General features: G+C 32.3%; 1 protein-coding gene and 1 non-coding gene across 2 annotated transcripts in view; both read left to right on the top strand.

Moving 5' to 3' along the window:
• Positions 1-22,436, top strand: part of Ccser1 (coiled-coil serine rich protein 1) — a 1,032,529-nt gene that overhangs the window by 792,759 nt on the left and 217,334 nt on the right. The window lies entirely within an intron of this gene.
• Trnav-gac (transfer RNA valine (anticodon GAC)) lies at positions 4,884-4,956 on the top strand. The gene has a single exon. It is a non-coding gene; the product is annotated as a tRNA-Val (tRNA).

Here is a 22,436-nt window from a genome sequence, read left to right as displayed (position 1 = left end):
CTCTTACAAAAAGAGAAAGATTATGATTACTAGAAACTTAGGAAATGTGAATATGTGCCATAAAACAACAATAGAAAGACAAAGAATATGGAATTATTAATTTGAATTAAACTTAATTCCTCACTTTACAAACTCAAAGTACATGTTACCCTACTAAACACATGTCTGAGAAACAGCTTACAAGGCTCACAAATTCAGCATGCTAATTATCACCTTTCCTTTGATCAAGGCATTTTAAGGTCTCTAAATTACACATTAGTGGAGTCTTCTTAAATATATATAATTGTGGCACTTATCAAAGATATCACATAGGAGGATATCCACACATAAATATCAGAATATTGATATTTAACATCTCCTTTCCTACTCTGGTATTAGTGCCTATCTACACATTGTAGAGTTGATTTCTGATTCTAGTTTTATACATTTTTAACTATATCTAAAACTCTGATAATGCTTTCTTGAAGGTACAACTAACAATATATTATTCCTTTTTTTTTTTACATTGAGGACTTTCTTGTTTTATGGCTGTTCATTTAATTCAAAAATATATCCAGTTAAATAATTTTCTTTAACAAAATCCTGAAACAGAATCTAGTACAGGGAGGGATTGCTTAGATGATGAGGTAATTAGGGAGGCTGTAAATCTTCAATGAGAGAATTCACATCTCCATCTTGGGAAACTTGGGAAACAGCATGTAGCTTTTAATTAAGATACTCACTCAAATATGCCTTTAGTTGTTAGTAAGAATCAAAGTTAAAGTGGAATAATATGATCTTGGTTAATATTTTTCACTTTTGGAGAAAATGCTTGAAGAATGCTTAGAGTAGGAGTCTTAAAAGTTATTTGAATGTTAATAGTACATTTTAAACTTAAACGTGAGAAGTATACATCATTTTCTCAAATAGGACTGATTTCTCAAATTTCTATTGGTTTATGTTAAAATCATTTTCAGTAAGTGAAGATCTATCATATGTTAATACAACTGAGTCTAAATTTGATATTTATTGAGATCTACAACATTTGAATGAGATTTTGCACAGGCTTGATCCATAAAATGTTATCCCAACAATTCAAATTACTGTAACTGATTTTAAGTTGATTATTATTTTTTCATTTTGTGACTATAATTAGCATTCTAAGAGTTCCAAATTACAGAAACATATTTTTAACAAACACATGCATTATCATTTTCAGAGGAATAGTTAAGATCTAATAAATTAATTCTAACATTTAATGAACAATGAATATATTTTCATTGAAAAAAAGTGAATGTAAAGTTTCAAAATATAGACAATACTTAAGTTTCAGTTAAAATAATTATAAGTAGGAATCATGCTTTCTTATTTCATATACCATTCATATTTCCCACCTTTGAATGAAAGGTTCATCAAATATTTATAAGCAGTGTATTCAAAGGTAGTTATCTAATTTAGTTGAATCATTCTTCTGATGGTTGCATGTCATATAACTGAGCTGACTACACATGACAAAAATACTGCCTTCTTATTCAGAATATGCAGCTACATCTATATCAGAAATGGGACTGAAAGAATGTATCTAAGAGTATGCCTGAAAACATACTTTTTATGGTTTATTAAATAAATACTTGAAGAATTATCCTAAATATAAAGGAATATCCTTTGTTACATGTGACTGAAAGATTACATGTTTATATAAGATTTGACTTCAATATATCCTTGAAGACATGAAAATATATCATGAAATAGTGATCAGTTTTGATAAAGTTGATAAATGCTTTTTGGCATTAATTTTCTGCAGTATGTTTCTCTCTTAATTGCTTTTACTTATTCTCTCATTTTCAAAAATTTCCCTTTCTTTCTAATGCTGAATAGCAATTTTTATATTCCAAATTGATGAAAAAATAATAAAAATGCAAGAATAAAGGCATGATAGCAAAGTATTTATTTTAAATAATATTAATCTCAACATCAAAAAGGATGATTCAAATGCTCAAGTGCTTTTTGTAAGAACAGATGTTGCAAAATAGTTTTTCCATTGTACCTTCTGATTTACTCCCTTTGCTTCTTGACTTATCAGTTTATTTCCTGTCATTTCCACTTCTTTTGTCTCTCTAATGTCCCACACAGTGTCTTTGCATTATTTATCATCCTATTTGGTTGTCGCTTTCATTTTACTTCTTTTCCCCATTTCTTGTCATGATTTCACACAGCAAAGAGAACAAGTTTCAACAGTAGTGAGAATCAACAGAACTTTTTCTGTAACCATCTTTAAAATACACTTTTGTAACGCCTGTCTGCTGAGGTTGCTTCAAACATCACATGAGTAAACAAATGCTTATTTGGCTGTTCTTGGGGAGCAAAGACAAGGGCATTGTGTTTGTAAATACACATATGTATCTGGGATTAGGGAAGTTCCAGTCTTCAGAAGAGATTTTAGTCAGAAGCAGAATAGCAAAGAAAAGCTTTAATTTGCCTGATGAAATCATGAGTATATCTCCAGTAGAAGCCAAACTAATGCAATAGATAATTAGAAAGAAGAAAAGGCACAAAAGAAAATTGAATCTATGTTATAATCCTGTGGAAGCCAAATACTGAATATTGCTTTTCTTTTGAGACCAAAGTAATAGTTTTGCATGTAATTGAGCTTACAATTTTGAGGTACTAAAAATTATTAGAAGCTATGCTCAGTCTGGTTAAAAGAAAAATTAATTGGCATTTCCTTTTACATATAGACAATAGTAATTATTATTCTAGGCTTTTGAGTTTATTTGAAATAATGTGTGTGTGTGTGTGTGTGTGTGTGTGTGTGTGTGTATGCATTTTCCTCCCTGATTTCAGTGGGTATTATAAGGCTGGAGAGAGCTTTGTTCTCATTCTTACTTAACAATAAAAAAATGTGGAGAAAAATGTAAATTCACAAATTTTCTTGAACCCACAAAACCAAAATTACAGATCAACCAACTAACCTGGGTATAAGTGAAGACATGCACTGGTAAGGGAAGACCAGATGTATTAGACACACCTAGGTGATAATACGAATTCTGCAAAAGTGATTAACATGTTGATAAGGTTGAATGTTGGATGGCAAGGGAATATAAATATAACAAGAATGTGCACACCCTTACAAGCTCCTATCCACAAACCTCATTGTATATTCACATAAAAATATTAGGACTGTTCCTGAGAAAGTGTCCCTTGTGTGAAAGCCTTGAAGAAGGGAAAATAGCTGCCGCAGGAAAGACAGGAAACTACCCAGAATTCTCTATACAGAACAAAACCTAAAATGAAAGAGGAAGAGCAACACACAGTCACCCTTAGGATCCAGATGGAAACTTACTGCAGCAGGAGGAGGAAGAGACAAAGACCCTTTACTCTTGGGACAGGGACAAGAATACATGATGGGTCCAAAACTATAGACAGAGGAGAGGCTGAAGCACTAGACAGCCACATCTGAGAATCGGGGACACAGAGCTTCCTTAAGATTCAGGATTAATCAGGAGGAGGCAGACAACCTGTCTCTGTTCCACAGACTAGCAAGCATTGTGCTACAAGTAATCCTGACACGACTGGGAAAGTTACTAGAGTAGGAAGAGACACTTTCTAAAACACAGTGCAAAGGAGAGGCCTAAAGCTGAAGGAAGGGAATGAGTTAAGAAAAGGCTACAGCAAGCTGGCCCTTACTCTACAGACAGGTATACTGGGAGAAATTTGAAGCCTGGGGATAAACATAGCAATAATAATAAACTCTACCCTACGCCTGCCTAGCTTGCTCCAAATCCCACATTACATTTCTCGTAGAAGGAAACATATACCTATTTCTAGATATAAAGTTTGCTTATCTAAGTCTCTATTGGCCTACACAAAAGATATGGCTTTCCACAAATTCTGTGGCTAACAGAAAAGCAGAAAAAAACAAAACTGCCAAGTGACAAAGGTATAAATGGAATCAAATTATGTGTATGTTAGAACTATCAGAAATTGAAATTAAAATACCCATTAAATACACATTTAATTAATGTGTTAATTACTCTGGAAAATTCAACAAAATGAAGGAACAAATGTCCAATTTCAGCAGAGAGAGGGAGATGTTAAGATATGAATTGAATGGAAATTGTAGATAGTAAAAACTCAGTAACAGAGATGATGAATGTTTCTGATGATCTTATCTGTAGACTCAACACAACCAAGGAAAACATTGTGAACTTGAGGATAGGTCCTTAGAAATGATCCAACCAAAACACAGAATTGAAAACAAACCAAAAATGGGGATAGGTTTGGAAAATAATGACACAAACCAAATTACAGATTCAGAAAGCTTAAAAAAAAAAGAAGAAGAAGAAGAAAAAGAAACAGTGGAGCAAGAAAAAAAAAAAAAAGAAAGAAAAGCCCAGGCATATAATATTCAATCCACTGGAAAGCAAAGAGAGGTCTTCAGATCTCTCTGAAGATAGCCCCCATAACATATAAAGGAACAAAGAATTACAGAATATTTACCAAGAACACTGTAAGCTAACAGAAAATGAAGTGACTGCTGTAATGTTTAGAAAGGGAAAACAAACAAAATATCTACAGAGCCTTGCATAGTCGAGGAATATGTCTTTCAGAAATGAAAGAGTTCTGAAACAGATACTAGGAAAATATATTGCAAAAAGACCTTCATTGTAAGCAATCTCGAAGAAATAAAGGGCCTGGGAATGGATGAATGATACTATCAGAATTATCATACATAGAGTCATATATGATTTCAAGTTTATATCATGAGTTAACTTGTGAACCCCAAGTTATATTAAATTATATTCATTGCTAAAATACTATGCATATTATTATTATATAAAATATTAAAATTATCTTATTTAGTGTTTTTATACTTTACCTTTATAATAGTTGTTTATAGGGCTGGGGATATAGCTCAGTTGGTAGAGTGCTTGCCTGACATTCACAAGACCCTGGGTTCAATCCCCAGTACCACCAAAAAAAAAAAAAAAAAAAAAAAGGAATGTTCAGTTATAATAGTTGTTTTGTAGGCATATTTTTGTGAATATGTATATATGACATAAATATGTCAATAGAGTTTTATAATTAACATTAAAATTAATGATGAAAGGGCTGGGTATGTAATTCAGTGATAGATTATTTGCCTATTATGCTTGAGGCTCTGTGATGTAATCATCAGTACTACAAAATATAATTAAATAATAACGATAAAGCAGAAACTGCACACCAATATGATACAGAAGAGAGATAAGAACCAATACTGTTGAAACCTAAGTGATACGGTAATTAGTTTGCTATCTCATACTTATAAACCTCAATAATGATTTCATGTATTGTCATGTTTTTACAGTTCCCTCCAACCCCAAGTTGACATATTCTTATTCTAATTAAACATCAAAATATTTGAACTGTTTGAATGGCAATACTAATTTTATATTGTCAAATGCATTAACAAAACTTTTCATCAGTCAGTGGACTCTTGCCTCTTGTGGTATTATTCTAAAACGGAATGACAACATTTAAACATAGAAAAATAGAAATAGTAATTTAATAGATAAGAAATATTGTTGGGTAATCTAATGTCATATAATAAAAAATGACACTGCTTTCGTATTTTTCTTTTAAATAATTAGCAAACTTGCTAAGTAAATTCTTGTCTTAGCAATTACAGATAATCAGAATAACCTCTTAGAACCTTAGACAAGCATCTCATTATCAAACTAGTCACTATTTTTTCTGTGCTTATTAATAGATATGATAATTCTTGTACTTTCCACATTATTTGTAAATATCTAAACACCCCAAAGTTACTGGATTCTATTTACTAAAGCTTACCCATCATTGCTGAAACCGCTGATAATGTACATATTAAAGTCCAGAATGAGGTAATATATTAAAGAGATATGTTAGTCAATATAGTTTAGATTTAGTAATTAGGATGCATTGATATGAATTTTGGAGGTGAATTTAATCTATTATGATCTTTATAGAAATACAAATGATTCAAAATCTCCAAGTAGAGAGAAATATAAAAAATACCATGGGCTTACAATATGCAATTGTTAATGGTCCTGGACATTGTCTATTCCAAACCATCCACATCATTAGACATGTCCTTGAGAGGCTATTATTTGTCCAAAGTCCAATATTTACCAACAAAGCCAAGTTTCTAACTCCTTTGTCCTATTTATTTTTCAAAACTTCTTTGAAATATTTCTATTAAGCCATCATGTCTTTTCCTACTAGTTTTTTTTTTTTTTTTCAAAGTTTTCCCGTTTTCTGCAAAGTAGATGATAATGCCCAAGTAATGCTTGCAGGGAAAATAGAATTTAATCAGCTAAAGAATGTGAATAAAAGGAGGTCTAGGAGGATGAAGTAGATATGGGGAAGCATGGGAGGAGACCCAACAGTGTTGAGTGATTGTACAACTTTAGACAAATGAAGTTCACTACAAGTATTGCTAGACCTTTTTGTTGTAATAAGGTTTATATTATTTAAGGCAAAATCACTAGTTTTTTAAATTCAGGGTTCTATTCTTTCAAAATTTGTGTAAGATATTGGATTATGTCCATTTCTCATTACTATGGTTAAATACCTGAAGATGGGACAGGTATTTTATAAAGAAGAGATTTATTGAGCTCATCTTTCTGCAGATTCAAAGAATTCAACTATGGGGCACCATTATGATGACTTATTTACTCCTAATCATCTCCCAAAGGATCCACCTCTAAACACCTTTGTCATACTAAGTTCCCACCCTCTTAATATCTTAAAATGCAGAGTAATTCTATCACATGAGCCCTTGGCAGACATCATATCTAAACCATAGTATTTATGTTTATATAGGTAGTGTTGGATCACTCAATCAACCTGAAAGTAGATAAAAGTTCATTTGTGAAATGGAGGAAAAATTACTTGTGGTCTAATCTTTATGTCAAGAATTAGAAATGACTATATATATATATATATATATATATATATATATATACACACATGAAAAGTTTATTTTTGTTTGAGTTTGCTTCTTAAAGAAATAGAATTTTACTTCTTTACCATAAGTCAGTAAATCTCCATTGAAAATTTGCTTTTATAAATAATATATTGCTTCATATATATAAATATGTTTGATATGTTATATAAAATATATTACATTATAATTATAATTATATTATATTATATAATTGTATTAAATATGCTCAACCATGATCACATTATATAAATTTTATTAAAATAAAATATATGTATTTATATATAACTTCATATGTAAGTTTATATATTTTTATGTATAAAGTTTATATATAAGATATATAGATTATATATATATGTTTATTATACTTATGTATATTATATATAATATATAATTACATATACAATATAATTATGATATATGATATAATATGTTACATATAATATAATGTATATTACTTATGATCCAAACATATAAATATATATAAACATATTTCACAAATATATTATTTTTTCTTTCATAAATAAGTTACTTGTATCCTAAGATTAAAAGGTCTCTATTACTGAAGTCATTATAAAGTTACATATAGATTTGAGTAAATATTGTATTGTTTCTTTTTTTTGTTTATTGGTACCAGGGATTGTACTCAGGAACAATCAACCACTGAGCCACATTCCCAGCCCAATTTTATATTTTATTGAGATAAAGTGTCTCACTGAGCTGCTTAGCACCTCTCTTTTGCTGAGACAGGCTTTGAACTCTCTTTCCTCCTATCTCAGCCTCCTGAGCCACTGGGATTAAGGCATGTACCACCATGCCCTATGGCAAGGCATCCAGTGCCTCCTTAGGGGGTTCTTCTTCTGCCAAGGAGGTGTAAGCCACCTAAGAAATTTAAGTCTAGAACAATTAGTGAAGAGCAAAATACAAAGTCAGAAAGATATTTTCAAAAGATGCAGCTCCTGATACATACAGTCCACACAGGAGCTGGAGGTACACAATTAGAAAATGGCTCCCCAGGTTTCATTAAGGGGCTATGTCAAAGGCAGGAATAAGGTTTTAGGGGTGGAGTGTTGCAGACAGCAGGTTCATATGGTTCATATGGATGTCACATGGGAAGGCAGAGCACAGACAATAATAAGCATCATTGGCATCTTGGAAGGTCACATCCATCTCAATGGGGCTGTATGGCTATAGCAGGTCTCCCCATCTTCAGTGCTGTGTGGGACCCTTCACAGAGTGGAGGGGGAAGTACATCTGCATCAGTCAGCCTATCCCTGTGGGAGTGCCACAGGAAGTTCCCAATGCCAGATCTATCCCCTCCCTGGCTGCCATGCCAACGTAGTCCACATACAGCCCACAGATGGCTCTCAACAATGCCTGGCTTGTAATTTTTTTTAAAGAGAGAGAGAGAGAGAGAGTTTTTAATATTTATTTTCTAGTTTTCGGCAGACACAACATCTTTGTTTGTATGTGGTGCTGAGGATTGAACCCGTGCTGCACGCGTGCCAGGTGAGCGCGCTACTGCTTAAGCCACATCCCCAGCCCCTGGCTTGTAATTTTTGATAATTTAAAATATCAATTAAATAAAATGAATTGTATTTGAAATCCCACATATAATCTCTGGGTGGGAAATACTTTTAATCTGGTAAGAATTCTATATGCATCACTCCATTTGTACTCAGATGACCTGATAAATCTGGTAGTCATTATAACAGGTCAAAAAGGAGACATTGAGTTTTCTATAGTTCAAGTATCCCTTTATGTATGCTGCAGAAGGTAACTTGAATTGTTGGTCCTTGTATTAGACAAAATTTATTCTGCAAATAATATACATTAATTAACTTCATTTGAATTATTCCATACTCCATATGCACCATTCTTATTATTGTCTGTGCTCTGCCTTCCCATATGACATCCACAGAAAGAACATAAGGATTAAGCCTGGGGCCCTTACATATCCATTCTCCATAGCAGTGACAGTTCAAATTGGAAATTAATAAATTGGAATCACATTTTATACAACTTTCATATGAACCTCTTAACCATCTGTTTAAAAAAAGTTCATTCTTGGTCTGTTTTCAAATATGAAAATACCAAGGTTAATTTTTAGGAGACTAAAAAACTCACTGAGATAAAGTTTCCTTGGAAGATGTCCATAGTTGCACCCTTAATGTCCTTTTCTTATACCACATCATCCCTCACAAATCTTGTTGTACAGACTCAGCATTGTTTAAAGAAGTATGAAAAAGTATACTAATATCATTGTATTAGTATCTGATTTTGGAAATGTATAGCATTTGAAAGATTGGTAGGTATCGAAGATGCCAAACAACCACTTGATTGAGCAACATTTATGATCAAAATTTAATTTTAACAGATTGCAGAGAATCATTGGTATTATGAGTCTTTTTGTAAAGTATAATTTTATCTATGAAATGTCAATTATTACCTGAAATTAATAAATTATTTTATTTATTAACCACCAGTTTAGTTTTAACTGACATAAGAAAAGAAAATGAATACTTCGTAAACACAAATATGTATGGAACATTGAGCATTTTTATAAACATGGTCGGAATCTATTCATCATATTTCAGAGTACTCCTGTGTTTCTATCCTTTGGATTTAAAAAAAAAATTACTAGATATTATTTCATTAGAAAATGTGATATACAGATAGCTTTTTCTTTTTCTTTTAGCATTTATTTACTTGACTAAGGAATATTTCTTTGCTCTCATGTAGGAATTAGCCCCAAATGGCAAACCTTTAAAACATAATAGCAAAAGCACTGTCAAGTTTAATAGCTATTAAAACTTACATCTATTTTTGCAATCTGCAAAGAAATTTAGAGTTTGAGTCTTCAAATTATGAAAGTTTTCCTTTGGCCACTCAGGTGTTGGGAATTTAGAATCTTCCTTGTTTTAAAAAAATCTTTTCATTCTTTCATTATATAATTTAGTTAATGTTACTGAGAGTAGCTATTATACAAAAGGCAAGAAATCAAACATGCAGGGAAATAGCTTAAAACCAATTAACTATCAAACTTTTTGATATTATAAGAGACTTAAAAATGCTATATAATTACTTAATAACAAATATTCACTGAATTTAACTGAATTTTCTTATTATTCATTTTTATATCATTAGCAATACACGAAAATCACCCTTTAATGGGTTGTAGTTTTTAAAACTTATACAAATTATATTTATACATCTTGCTAATAGAAACATATCTTAGACATGTTCTTTGGGAAATCTTAGTGGAGACTTACTGTCTTATTTGATCTTTTTATTATAATTATTATTTTTTTATCTTTAGATAGACATGACAGTAGAGTGTATTTTGACATATCATGCATACATGGAGAATAACTTCCCATTCTTGTAGTAGTGTGTGACATGGGGTCTAACTGGTTTTGTATTCATATATGAACATAGGAAGGTTATGTCAGATCGATTCTACTATTGTAGTGGGAAACAAATATCAGAACACTGAGATCTGGAAGCAATACCTTATTAGTGGTGCCATGGCCCAGTGGGATAATTTCCAAAGGCTGAGCCCCAAACACAGCAGAGCTTTTGTTTTTATATATAAACAAGTTTGGGGTATATCAAGGTAATGGAATTGGTGCAGTTCTATTGGGGGTGCATTCTACATTCCTTATATGGGTCCAAGCTTGTGGATAGCCTAGGGTTTCAGATCATACAGCTTAGGGACTTTTTTTTGCACTAAGCCTAAAGGGGATTGTTCTGTCTCTGCTACTTGTTTTCCGTATCTGCTGCTGTGGTTATCTGAAAGGTACCTGTTAGTAACTGCAAAACGCTATGGTTAAATATCAGTGCTGCATGTCAGCGTGCAAAACCATAGCCTGGCAGCTCTTACACTTCTTGAGTTCACTTTCCCCCTCTTGTGTGTTATTTGATCTTCTTAACCGATCTGAAAAGTAGATATTCACTAATTTTTAAAGGAGACAGCTAACTCTCACTGAATATATATGCCTATGGTGCCAGGATAAATTAGCACACCCCTCATGGTTTACAACAGAAATGTGTTTTCCCACAGTTTTGGAGGCCAGAAGTTCAAAGTCAGGCTGTAGGCAGGACTGGTTCCTTCTGGAGGCTCAAAGGAGATTCCTATTCTGGCCAGACTGCTGCATCCGGTGGCTGCCAGTGATTCTTGGTGTTTCTTGATTGGTGGGCTCTACTCCAATCTCTACATCTGCTTTCAAATGTTCTTTCCTCTGTGGGTCTCTCTCTCTCTCTTTTTTTTTTTTTTTTTCATTTTTTGTCTCCTTTAAGAACATTAAATTTAGGGACATTCTTAATCTAGGTTACTATTTTAGTCAGCTTTTTTGCTGATGTGACCAAAAGAGCAGAAAAAAATAATTTTAGAAGAGGAAAGGTTCATTTGGGACTCTTGGATACAGAGGTCTTAGTCCATACACAGCCGTCTCTGTGACTTTGTGCCCACAAGGAGGCAGAACATCATGGCGGGAGAGTGTGGTGAAGGAAAGTGGCTCAGGACATGACCACCAAGAAACAGAGAGAGCTCCACTCCATGGGATAAAATATATATTCCAAAGGCATGCCCTCAATGATGTACCCCTTCCAACCACATCCTACCTGACTACAGTTATCACCCAATTAATTCCTATCAGGGGATCAATGCACTGATTATGTTAAGGCTCTCAGAACCCAATCATTTCATCTTACATTGTCTCACAATGAGCTTTGTGGGACAATCCTATCTAAAACATAACACTGTCAAATTGTCTGGAGATCCTTAACTTTACAGAGTAGAGATCTTTTTTCCATATAAGGTCATCTAAGATAGTAGGGATTATGACTTGTAAATAGATTTTGAGGTAATGATTCAAACATTTACTATACTGTGCAATGGTTAGAATTCACATTGAATTTTTTTTTCTAACTTTGTAGTACAAATGCTTTGTATTCCAACTCAATAACAATATATACTTCTAACAAAATGACCAAACATAATCCCTGCCTTTAGGGAGTGATATTCTAGTGAAATAGGTGTGGCTCTTTAATTTAAAAAAAAAAAAAACTATAATTAGGTAGAGTAAATATAATTTGATCTACTAATGAAATATAATACCATATATTACTCCTTTGGCTAAGTATTATTTTCATTGCTTATCATATATAAGTCAGCAAAAAGAAAAAAATTCCACTAAATACAATGAGTATTAGTTGTTAAAAGAAATCAAAGAGATGTCTAAATTTTTTATATCATAAAGTTAAACCATATAGAAAAAATTTTTAAAGAAATATTAACCTGTAAAAGGAAATAAATGTTAATTATTATTAAGCAGACTCCAAAAGTACCCTAAATATTTGCAATAAATATTTATATTATGTTAAGGCTAATTTTATATTTAATAAATATAAAATTTATTAAAAACAGACTAAGTTATATGACCCAAAAGGTCACATGGTATTTTTTTTGAAGGAAACCAATGTTGATATTTACTAAAACTCTGAGAAATTAAGTATTTTGAAATATTAAAATATCAATTTATGTTATTTTATGAAGATCATGAGGAGTTATTTTGGAAAAATATAAACCTAATAGTTATAAGGAAGTATTCATATTCATGTATGTGAAAATATTATTAATGCATTCAATAAGAATCTCTAGGTTGTTTGGTTGGTTTTTGTTGCTGCTGTCTTTTCATTAGTCTAGAAAATAATGGCTCATTAGTGATAGCATCGTGGTTGACCTCTCTGTTCTTTTTCATCATGATTTTTTCATCATGCTATGAGCTCAGCAGCCTGAGTTTTCACATACAGGGCAGGAACTGAATATAAATAGCCCATTTTAAATGTCATTTGAATATGTTTCAGATTAGGATTATTTTGTAGGGAAAAAAAAAACACCTTAAATTACAAACACAACTTTGCTATAGTGACTTTGTAGTAACTAAATAAAGATGTATGTCTACAAGTTTAATGCTCTGTAAAAGTATTTATATGGCAATGTGGTAATTAAAAATGAAATATTAAAGTGGTTCATCTAAATATTCATTTGAAATTAGGTTTGAATTACAAATTTTTCATAAACTTTAAAGAGAGAAAGTTACTGATTCTAAGCAATGAATCCAGAGATTTTGGAAGAGGAAGTATAGGAGTAGATGTGGAACATGGCGCACAAGACCAGAAAGAAAGCAAATACAGAAAAATGAGAGTCAAAATATTAAAATTCCTGTATTTATCACTCTAAGAAGAAGTGATTCCAGTTTTTGTTTTTGTTTCTCATTTATGTCTAGCTCCCTTCCTTCATATTGAATTTCAGTTCCTTTATTCTTGCCTCTCCATACCTTCTCTCTCCACCTGGCACAGTGAATTCTAAGTTTTAGAATCGGAGGCCAATCAATATGCATTAAATCAAAGACTATTTGCATAAATATTTCTTAGAATTTTTCTAACTTTCCTCCTTTGCTTAAAAACAAGTCTGTGTTAGTCTGTGTTGCTATGACCAAAGTACCTGACAAGAGCAACTTAGGGGAGGAAAAGTTTATTTGGAGCTCACAGTTTTAGAGGTCTCAGTCCATAGATGGCGGACTTCATTGCTCTGGACCCCCAGTGAGCAGCATATCATGACTGAGGGCCTGGCTGAAGAAAGCTGGTCCTCTGCTGGTGACCAAGAAGCGAGAGGGCTGGGAAAGGAAACAGAGTGCAGGGAAAATGAACCTACCCAGGCCCATCAACAGGTGGGCCATGACGGGAGGAGGTGAATCCTTGGGGGCGTGACCTGATAGGATACATGTTCCCTGTGATCCTTCCTACCACCTCTGCTTTCTGGCTACTGTGATATAAGCAACTTTCCTCTGTCTCACCTTTGACCATGATGCCCTGCGTGACCTTGGGCACAGAGCAGTGGAGTTGATCATCCAAAGACACTGAAACTGTGAAGCCCCGGAAATAATTTCCCTCCTCTAATTTGTTCTTGTTAGATATTTTGGTTACAGCAACGCAAAGCTGAGTAACACAAAATCAGTGTAGATAAATGGCTAATATATACTATGCAGAATGATAAGACAAAAGAATGAAAAATTAATACTAACTAAATCCTGAAAATTCATATCTGATAGGGGAAACAAATAACTGTTTCCTTCCTATTGTAATGTTGGATTTTTCAGCAATTAGGATCTGTATTGATCCAATTTACTGTCATTATCTCATTTGTTCAGTTATGAGATATTTGTTGCTGCACCTGGAGAATAACCTGGTTCAGTGGAGGTAGAAGATAAGGAAATTAGCAATTATTGTCCTGTATATTAAGCTGCAAAATAAAAGCATAAATGAACGGAGATTGTAGACAGCTAGAGGGTCAGCTCCTATGTCTGGGACATTTGGGTACCTTTTAAAAGGAAGTGATAATTGATGAGAGTGATGAATGATAGAATTGATTCTTAAATCTTTCACAAATTGTTAGTTATTTTCTACAATTCATCCTATAAAAAAGGATACAGATTTGATTCACTTATTCAGCAAGCTTTTAATATGTAACTCAGAATATAATTGGCATGTTAAAATAAGCCACCAAGATTTAATTTAATTCAACTTAATAAGTTGAAGAATTTAATAGAGTGATTTTTAATACAACCCATTAAAGTAATAATAGTAAATAATGGATTTTTATGTTAATTTCTGCTTTAAAGATTCATACAAGGCAAATCTTTAACATACCATATTGTTCCAGTGTAAATTTACAAATAAGATAAAATGCCTAGACTTTAACATATTGTTTAAAATATGATGTAGGAGTAAAGATATATACTTTATTTGTGATATTATGAGCCACATGGATAGTGTCATCCACTTTCTTAATTTTTAAACAGGGAAATAAACTAAAGAAAATTATTATTTGCAATTTAGAATTGAGTCATCTTACTTTGATCATTAACCTATTCTTAAATAATTCAAAATAAAATTGAGCTTTAACAACCATGACTATAGATAGCAAAATTGAATATTTTTGTTGTGAATCTCCACTTTAGATGCTTTGATTAAATTCAATTCTATGTTTTCTTTGATGTATCAAAAATAATATAACAGAGCATGAAAACCAATCTGATGCTTTCATAGATACACATTACTAAAATATTTATTTTGATATATAAATGTGTATGATTCTGAAAAGGATAAGATAAGCCTTTCAACAATTCTCAAAAATAAATTCATATATATATATATATGAAAATTGAGGCAACAGAGATGTCAAGTAACTTATCCAAGGTAACACAGCCAATTGTTCATGGAGCTTTAAATTTGTCCCATGTGGTTTCTCAGGTCTGAGCATAATGCCTTTATAAAATGAGACAATAGTAAGTCAAAGAGACAAAAAGTTAAGAAATAGATTGTTTTATATACCTGAGACCAATATTGAATGTGATTTACGTTTCCTGGCAGCCAAAAGGAAAAAGAAATGTTCATTTTGTTAGAAAAAAAATTCTTCTAAGTTTTTCCATAGAATTCTATTCATTTAAAGACATTATTAATAAAGTATGAGAGACAGAATTGGGATCAAATCACTTTGGAAAATTCCACATACTATATTTTCTCTTCCCAGAAACTTACTATGTACATTATCATAGTAAAGTCTTAAAATTTTTCTATATGTGTATATACATATACATACATGTCTCTTCATACTATATAAATGCAATATGTATATCTGTTTATGCAGGTCTCTTTATATTATATACATACAGATATGTATATACACATACATATATGCATATACACATACATATATGCATATATATATAGTACAAATTTAACTAGATAGTTTTGTGTAGTTAATTATAAGTGATCATGTATAGTTAATGTGTATAATACATCTGTAATTATCTGTATGTATATATACCCAATTCCAAATAATATCTCCCTTTTATTTTGACTACTTATTAACATATGATAAAATTAAAATTTTATGGAATATATATTGGAAATTATTTACTGGGCTAAAGGGTTTTTATTGTCTCACCACAAATATTTAGGAATTTATCAAAAAATACAAATAGCAAAACACAATATACAAGTTGACTTATTACAACCATGTTTTTAATTTAGCACTGTTTTTAAAGAGAAATTTTTACCTTTATCTATATTTTGAAAAAATACATCAAAATGTTGCTCTTATTTGGAATTTAAAATGTCTACAAGATTGGCTATCTCAAATGTTCCTTAAAGATGGTAGGTGGTTGCCATGGCAATGAGAACATCCCAGGCAGAAGATGAAATTAAATAATGTAAATGAAAGTTCAGGATGAGATGAAGCTTGAATGTAAGTCTAAGTTCAATTCTAAAGAGCCAAGGCTAAAAAGTGGGTATTTACCCTCTGGAAATATCTTTTTATTTAACTTTCTTCTTCTATTGGAATCAGCATTTATGTGTACTAACCATAAGCACATTTTAAAAACTGAGATGCAGAGAGATTGGGAGCAGGATAAAAAGGTTATTTGGCTTTTCTTCTAAAGAGGAAAAGACAAAAGTCAAAAGTTTTTTTATAAAATTGGTAGAATGGGTGCAGATAGATAAATACAGGGAGAGACATGGATGAAAGGGAAGAACAAGTCTTCGGTGTGATTATGAGAGTAGATGAGATTACAGTAGATGAATAGGGAGATATGTATCTCTGAATTTAATATTCTATTATCCAATCCAGATAGTGCCAAGGCCAAGCTGCATGCCTGAGCCTGGAAGACTGACTGAAGTAGGGCCGAAAGTAATTGAAGGGAGGAGTTCGAGGTTAGAATGTAGAATAGGAGGAAAAAAAAAATCCACCAGAGTTGGCTGCAGGAGTTAGTTGTCAAAGAACTGAAAACTTTTCATCAGTCAGTGAAGCTCTCAACAAAAACAAGTATGTGATCAGGTAGCAGATAAGACAATAGGTAGTAGATTTGAAAGGAGAAGAATAGTTGAGGCAATGTGCTAAGAATGACACTTTGGAATAAGTGACGTGTATCCACAAAGATATTTAATCCAGAACCTGACCCTGAGAAAGGTGTGCAAGGGTTGCATAGAGTTAGATAAAGTAGAGACAATTCCATTGACATGTTTAGAAAATGAAAGGGTTCCAAATGGAATAATGGACAATGTCAAGGGAGAAAACGGAAAGCATGAGGAGGAAATTGATGAACTTGAATGCAAATGGCAGGAATGACTGATAATAAGTTTTAACTGTGATCCTGAAAAACAGAAAAAAGGGATGGGCAGGAAATAAAAACAAGTATTAGAAGGATGAATCAGATTTCAGTGCAGGATCTGAAACTACTTAAAATAGGAAATCTCATAATTGTCAGAAATGCTACTGAATAAGAAATGAAGAGTCTCCAGCCATTGTCACGTCATGCCGACATAGCCGAGATGCAGAAGTTAGGGGACTGGTTTTAGTATCACAGCTGTTCAGGGCTCCCAATGACCACATAGCAGAATATAGCAGTTGTGTGTTGAAGTCTATACATCAGACACCATCCTTGCCTTTGCCTGTCAAGTTTTGCATTCGTGAATCTCATTGGTAGAGTCTTTGGCAACAAAGGAAGGTGGGAAATTTAATTACTAGGATCTAGTCCTTTAGAAACAAGGAAAAACATAGAAGGAGATGGGGATGGAGTCTGATAAGCAAGTGTAAAAATTATGAAAATGAGAGGTGAAGAGATCATAAAGAAACATGATTTACAGTTTTAAACTTTGGCAAGTTCATTTTTATTGACCTTCAAGTGTCCAGGCCCACATTCCTATGCAGCCCCAATACACAGAACCAAATACAAGGAGAAATATGAAGCCAACTTGATGCCCCTACATAGTTCTTGACCCCTCCAAACCATTGGCGAGAGCTGGGTCACAGAGCAGTCCAGTGCTTAGAGTGCTGTTGTTGTAATTCTCAGAGGCTAGAAGAGGGAATGCTGGATCTGCAAGTGTAGTGTCTAGTCCAGGGGCAGCAGCAGTGGAAGTACCTGGGAACTGGTTAGAATGGCAATCTCTTGGGAGCTAACCCAGACCTACAACATCAAAATTTTATGGGTTGGGCCAGCATTTGTGTTTTAACAAACTCCCTAGGTAATGCTGATGCATGCTATAGTTTGAGAAGCCCCATTTTTAAGTAACAAAAAAAGTATATCATTAATATAATTTTATATTAAAATAGTTAAACTCCATATTACCCTTAAAAGAGTGAAGCATGCACTGAATGTAGTGAAATTACACTGCATTAAAGTGCATTTTTCTTGATATTTTTAAGTATGTAAAAATGTAATATATTAAACTATGTTTTAAGAAGCACAAATAATGCCATTTGAGAAATTATCGCCTGATTTCATTTACAAGAAAATTTCAAGTATATAGTTTTACAGTAAAATAGTAATAGCTGATTATTATAGCTCTTACTATATGTCAAGCACTATTAAGGACGCTAAATCTGTACTAATTTAAGATTTACCTGTACGATAGCTACCATTATTATTATTGGCCCCTTTAGACAAATGAGAGATTGGTAGAACTGAGACACTAACTAGTTTGACTCAAACCTACCATTTGGCATAGAAAACAACATTACAAGAATATTTTTTATTCTATATCTCTCTTAAAAAATAAAAAGTGAAATTTTTCTTTTATGTACATCTACTAAATCGGAAAATGGGAAGTTTCTTCAAATATAATCATATTTTAAGCATAGAATTTTCTCCCTAAAAGTTAAAAAATTATAAATATTAGTCCTCATAATATTGCTAAGATAAAATTGGCTTTAAAATCAGACTGTGTTAAATGATAGTTGCTTTGAATGAATCACTTGTTTCTCTGATGTCTAATTTCCAGTTGAAGACACAATAACATAAGTAAAAGACAGAAAGGAGACAAAACAAATCATTGCTGAGTTAGGAGCTTAGTATAAACTCATGCTTTTCCTTGGTCTTGCTTTCCTCTTCTCTGGAAGTAATGGGCCATTTTGTTGCCTTGATTTTGGAATAAAGTTTTAAGACTCAGGGAGTCAATAATCCTTTTGAAAGAGAATTAATGAGTCTTTCAATGTAACCAATTTCAGTGATATCACTGGGGCCTATTATACAATTATTGCAAACAATATTTATATGATCATATATCTGAACTATAACTATTTGCAATTTTATTTTTCTGTTATCTGCTGTGTGAACAGCTTTCTGATAATGGGGATTTTATAAAATGGTTTATTAAAATGTCTAGTTTTGCTATCTACTCATTATATTAGATAAATTGCAACTCTGAATAGGACTTGAAGGCACCATTTTTTAGTGCCAAGGAAATAAAGTAATGTATGCTCTTGGCAGTGAAAATGAAGCTACCATCAGTTCTATTAGGGAAATAATATATAAAAGAGTTAATTGCTTTCAGAAACTGAGACATCTGTGTCTCAGGTAGATACTAATTTAATGGTATTGCTTAAAATATAGTTAATTATTTAGACACAAAAAATAAATTACTACAATAATTTTATAAAAATGATATTCCCAGCTCATGTTTAGAGGGGCACATTTTTTTCCTCAAAAATTGATTTAATATATCATTGAGAATGGTAATATTTTCAAAATTTCTGAGTTTAACCAAGTACTAGTGCCGACTCAACAAGAATATGAAAAGTTATAGTCAATGCTAAGATGTAAAGTTGATTATTATGAGAATTTATCACTGAAGTGAATTTTCAATTACTCCAGCCAGTGTTTAGGATATATTCTAGAACTTTGTATTTATCTTTGCTCCTATTGGTAATTTTAAAGGGTTCATCTCTATGGAGGATTTTTAGAAGTATAAAATTGTATACTCTTAATCCTAAAAGAAAGAGACTTCAGTTTTAGTTGAGTGCAAATATTTTCATATGATATTCTCAGCAATACTAGGGTAAGATGGCTTTGTGTATTATGCATAGGTAAGTTACACAAATCATGATAGACTGGTAAACATGCTACTGCTTGATAGTGAAGTGTTCGGTTATGTGGAGTATGGAAAAAGGTCAAGTCATCTCTCAGAATCCTAACAGCTGCATGAGTTCTTCATAGGTCTTTTCCTTTACTGTATACATAGTATATATGTTTTAATTACTACATTGCTTACAGAAATGAGAAAATTTTGTTTTATGATTTTAGAATCAGGACAGTTTTTAAATTTAGAAAGGAAATGCATGAATTATCAACTATAATATAACTATCATCGATACCAAGTCAATGAAAATGTGCTCACCTTTTAAGCATTTGACTCTGAATTTATAAAAGGAAATAATTTCTACTTCCCTTGTAAAATAGGTGTGTCTAGATGCAGGTTTTTTCTGTATTTATATGAAAAAGTATTTTTCCAAAATTGAACGTAAGGATGTATTAAATACTTTGTCCTCTCATTGGTAAAAACAAAATGTGTTTTTCTCTATCAAAACTGATTTTTTTTATTGGTATTGTCTTGACTCTTTCAGGTTGGTATTTTATATTTAAGAAAGAGTTCATGATGATTAAGAATCAGTTAAAAGCACCAAGGCTTAGACTACAGCATGCCCAAGACAATAGCAAAGAGCAGTAGAAAGTAATTAAAGCAACCATAAGGCAGACAGGACTCTCTGAACGGTGAAAATCAATGAGGAAGAATGGATCGCTCTCTTCCCATTGATTTTCCTCTTCTGATTGTTCTGGGAGCTGGACTCAATTAGTTACTCTATGATTCCCCCCATTTTCTGCTTCCCTCCCTCCTTCCTTCCCTTCTTCTCCTTTTTCCTTTCTTATCTCACATCTCTCCTTCCCTTCCTTCCTTTTTCCTTCTTCCATTCCTCTTTTCCTCCTTATTTCTCTTTTATCTATCCCTTTTTATTTCTTTCTCACATGGCACTGTGAAATATATTGCTCAGTAGAAACTGAGTTCCCACAAAGGATAACAATGTCTCTTATGGAATTCTGGGCATATGTTCCACTGCCAAACTGAAATCTTCTTTGGGGCATATAGATGCAATCATCTAACAATTGTGAATATCAAAATAAAATGCTCATATGAACTTTGAACATTGTCCACTTCAGTAAACAGTGACCTGTTTTTGAGAAAAAAAAAAATCTAAGAGAACTCTTAAATTCTTCCTTCACTTCAGCAATCATTTAAGCTGCAAATCCTGTTAACTCTACCTTCAAAACACAATCTAAATTCTTCCACTTAAGTTTATTTCTACTCTGACCATTGAAAATCCAAGCCAACATCATTTCCAACTTCCAGAATCTCATCATGACTGATCATCTATTTTCTACACTTGTTTCCCTCCAAATCTAATCTCCCCAGGGCAGGGGAATAATCTTTTTAAAACATAAATCAGATCAGATAAGCTTTCTGCATAAACTCTTCTCTATTTGAAATTCTCCTATGGCTTATTTATTGTGATATAAATCCAAACTTCTTACCATAGCTTAAAGGGCCTTATTAGTCTAGTCTGGCCTTTATTACTTCTCTGACTTGCAATTACTTTCTCTTTTCTCTGCCATCACATTCCTGCCATGGCTTGATTTCTAAACTCACTTATGCCTCAAAACTTTGCATTTGCTACGCTGGCTAGAAATTTTTTCACGAGAACTTTTTCTGTCATTTTCAGTATCAGTTCAAATTTTATTTTTTTCACATTTGTTAATATCTGAAATTATGTAATAAATTATTTAACTTCTTATTTATTTTCCTAACTAGGGAATAAATTTAATGAAAACAAGTAATTTTTCTGGTTTATTTACCATCACATATTCAGTTCCGTCAGAGTGTCCGGCACATGTTAACTATTCAGTAATTGTCACTTAAATAAATTATAATAAATTTTGTTCCATTCTTATAATTTTAATAAATTTTGTTCCATTCTTATAGTTTACCAGTATAAAAAGTTTAAAGGAAATGCTGAAAGTCACAATAGGCATTTGGAGAGAACAGATACTGATCTTAATAATCTAGTTGACGTTAGTGATGATGCCCAGTCCCCTGAATGCATGGTACAAGTTAAAAATCATTTATTAAGGTCCTTCAAAATAGACACCAACAGCAATCTTAGGAAGTTAAATGCATAAATGCTGACAGTGCTGCTGCCCAGGAACCCATGATGGTAGGTGTTAAACCAATCTTACATAAAGGAAATTGTAAGAAAGATCCATCTCATAGTCAAGAAGAAATTAAGACAATGAAATGTAATATGGTTAATTGGATGGTAACACTGGAACTTAGGCTAAAAATAAAGAAATCTAAAATTAAAAACAATGTATCAACATTGGCTCATTATTTGTAAGGATTGTAGCAGATAAATATAAGTGTTAATAACTGAGAGAAACTTGTGCTTTTTTTAAAAAAAAAGAACTAATACTATTCTAAAAATGAACTCTATCAATCAGAAAAATATATTTCTTGTAAATTTGAGACTAGCTTTGCTTTAACATCTAGAAAAACACAAATATTAAAGATCACGGCAGCGATAATCCTTAGTCAAACC

Source organism: Callospermophilus lateralis, chromosome 8, assembly GCF_048772815.1.
Source record: "Callospermophilus lateralis isolate mCalLat2 chromosome 8, mCalLat2.hap1, whole genome shotgun sequence".
In the NCBI taxonomy this organism is placed as follows: Eukaryota; Metazoa; Chordata; class Mammalia; order Rodentia; family Sciuridae; genus Callospermophilus; species Callospermophilus lateralis.
The sequence above is the reverse complement of the archived record's forward strand: the minus strand, read 5'-3'. Positions and strand labels throughout refer to the sequence as shown.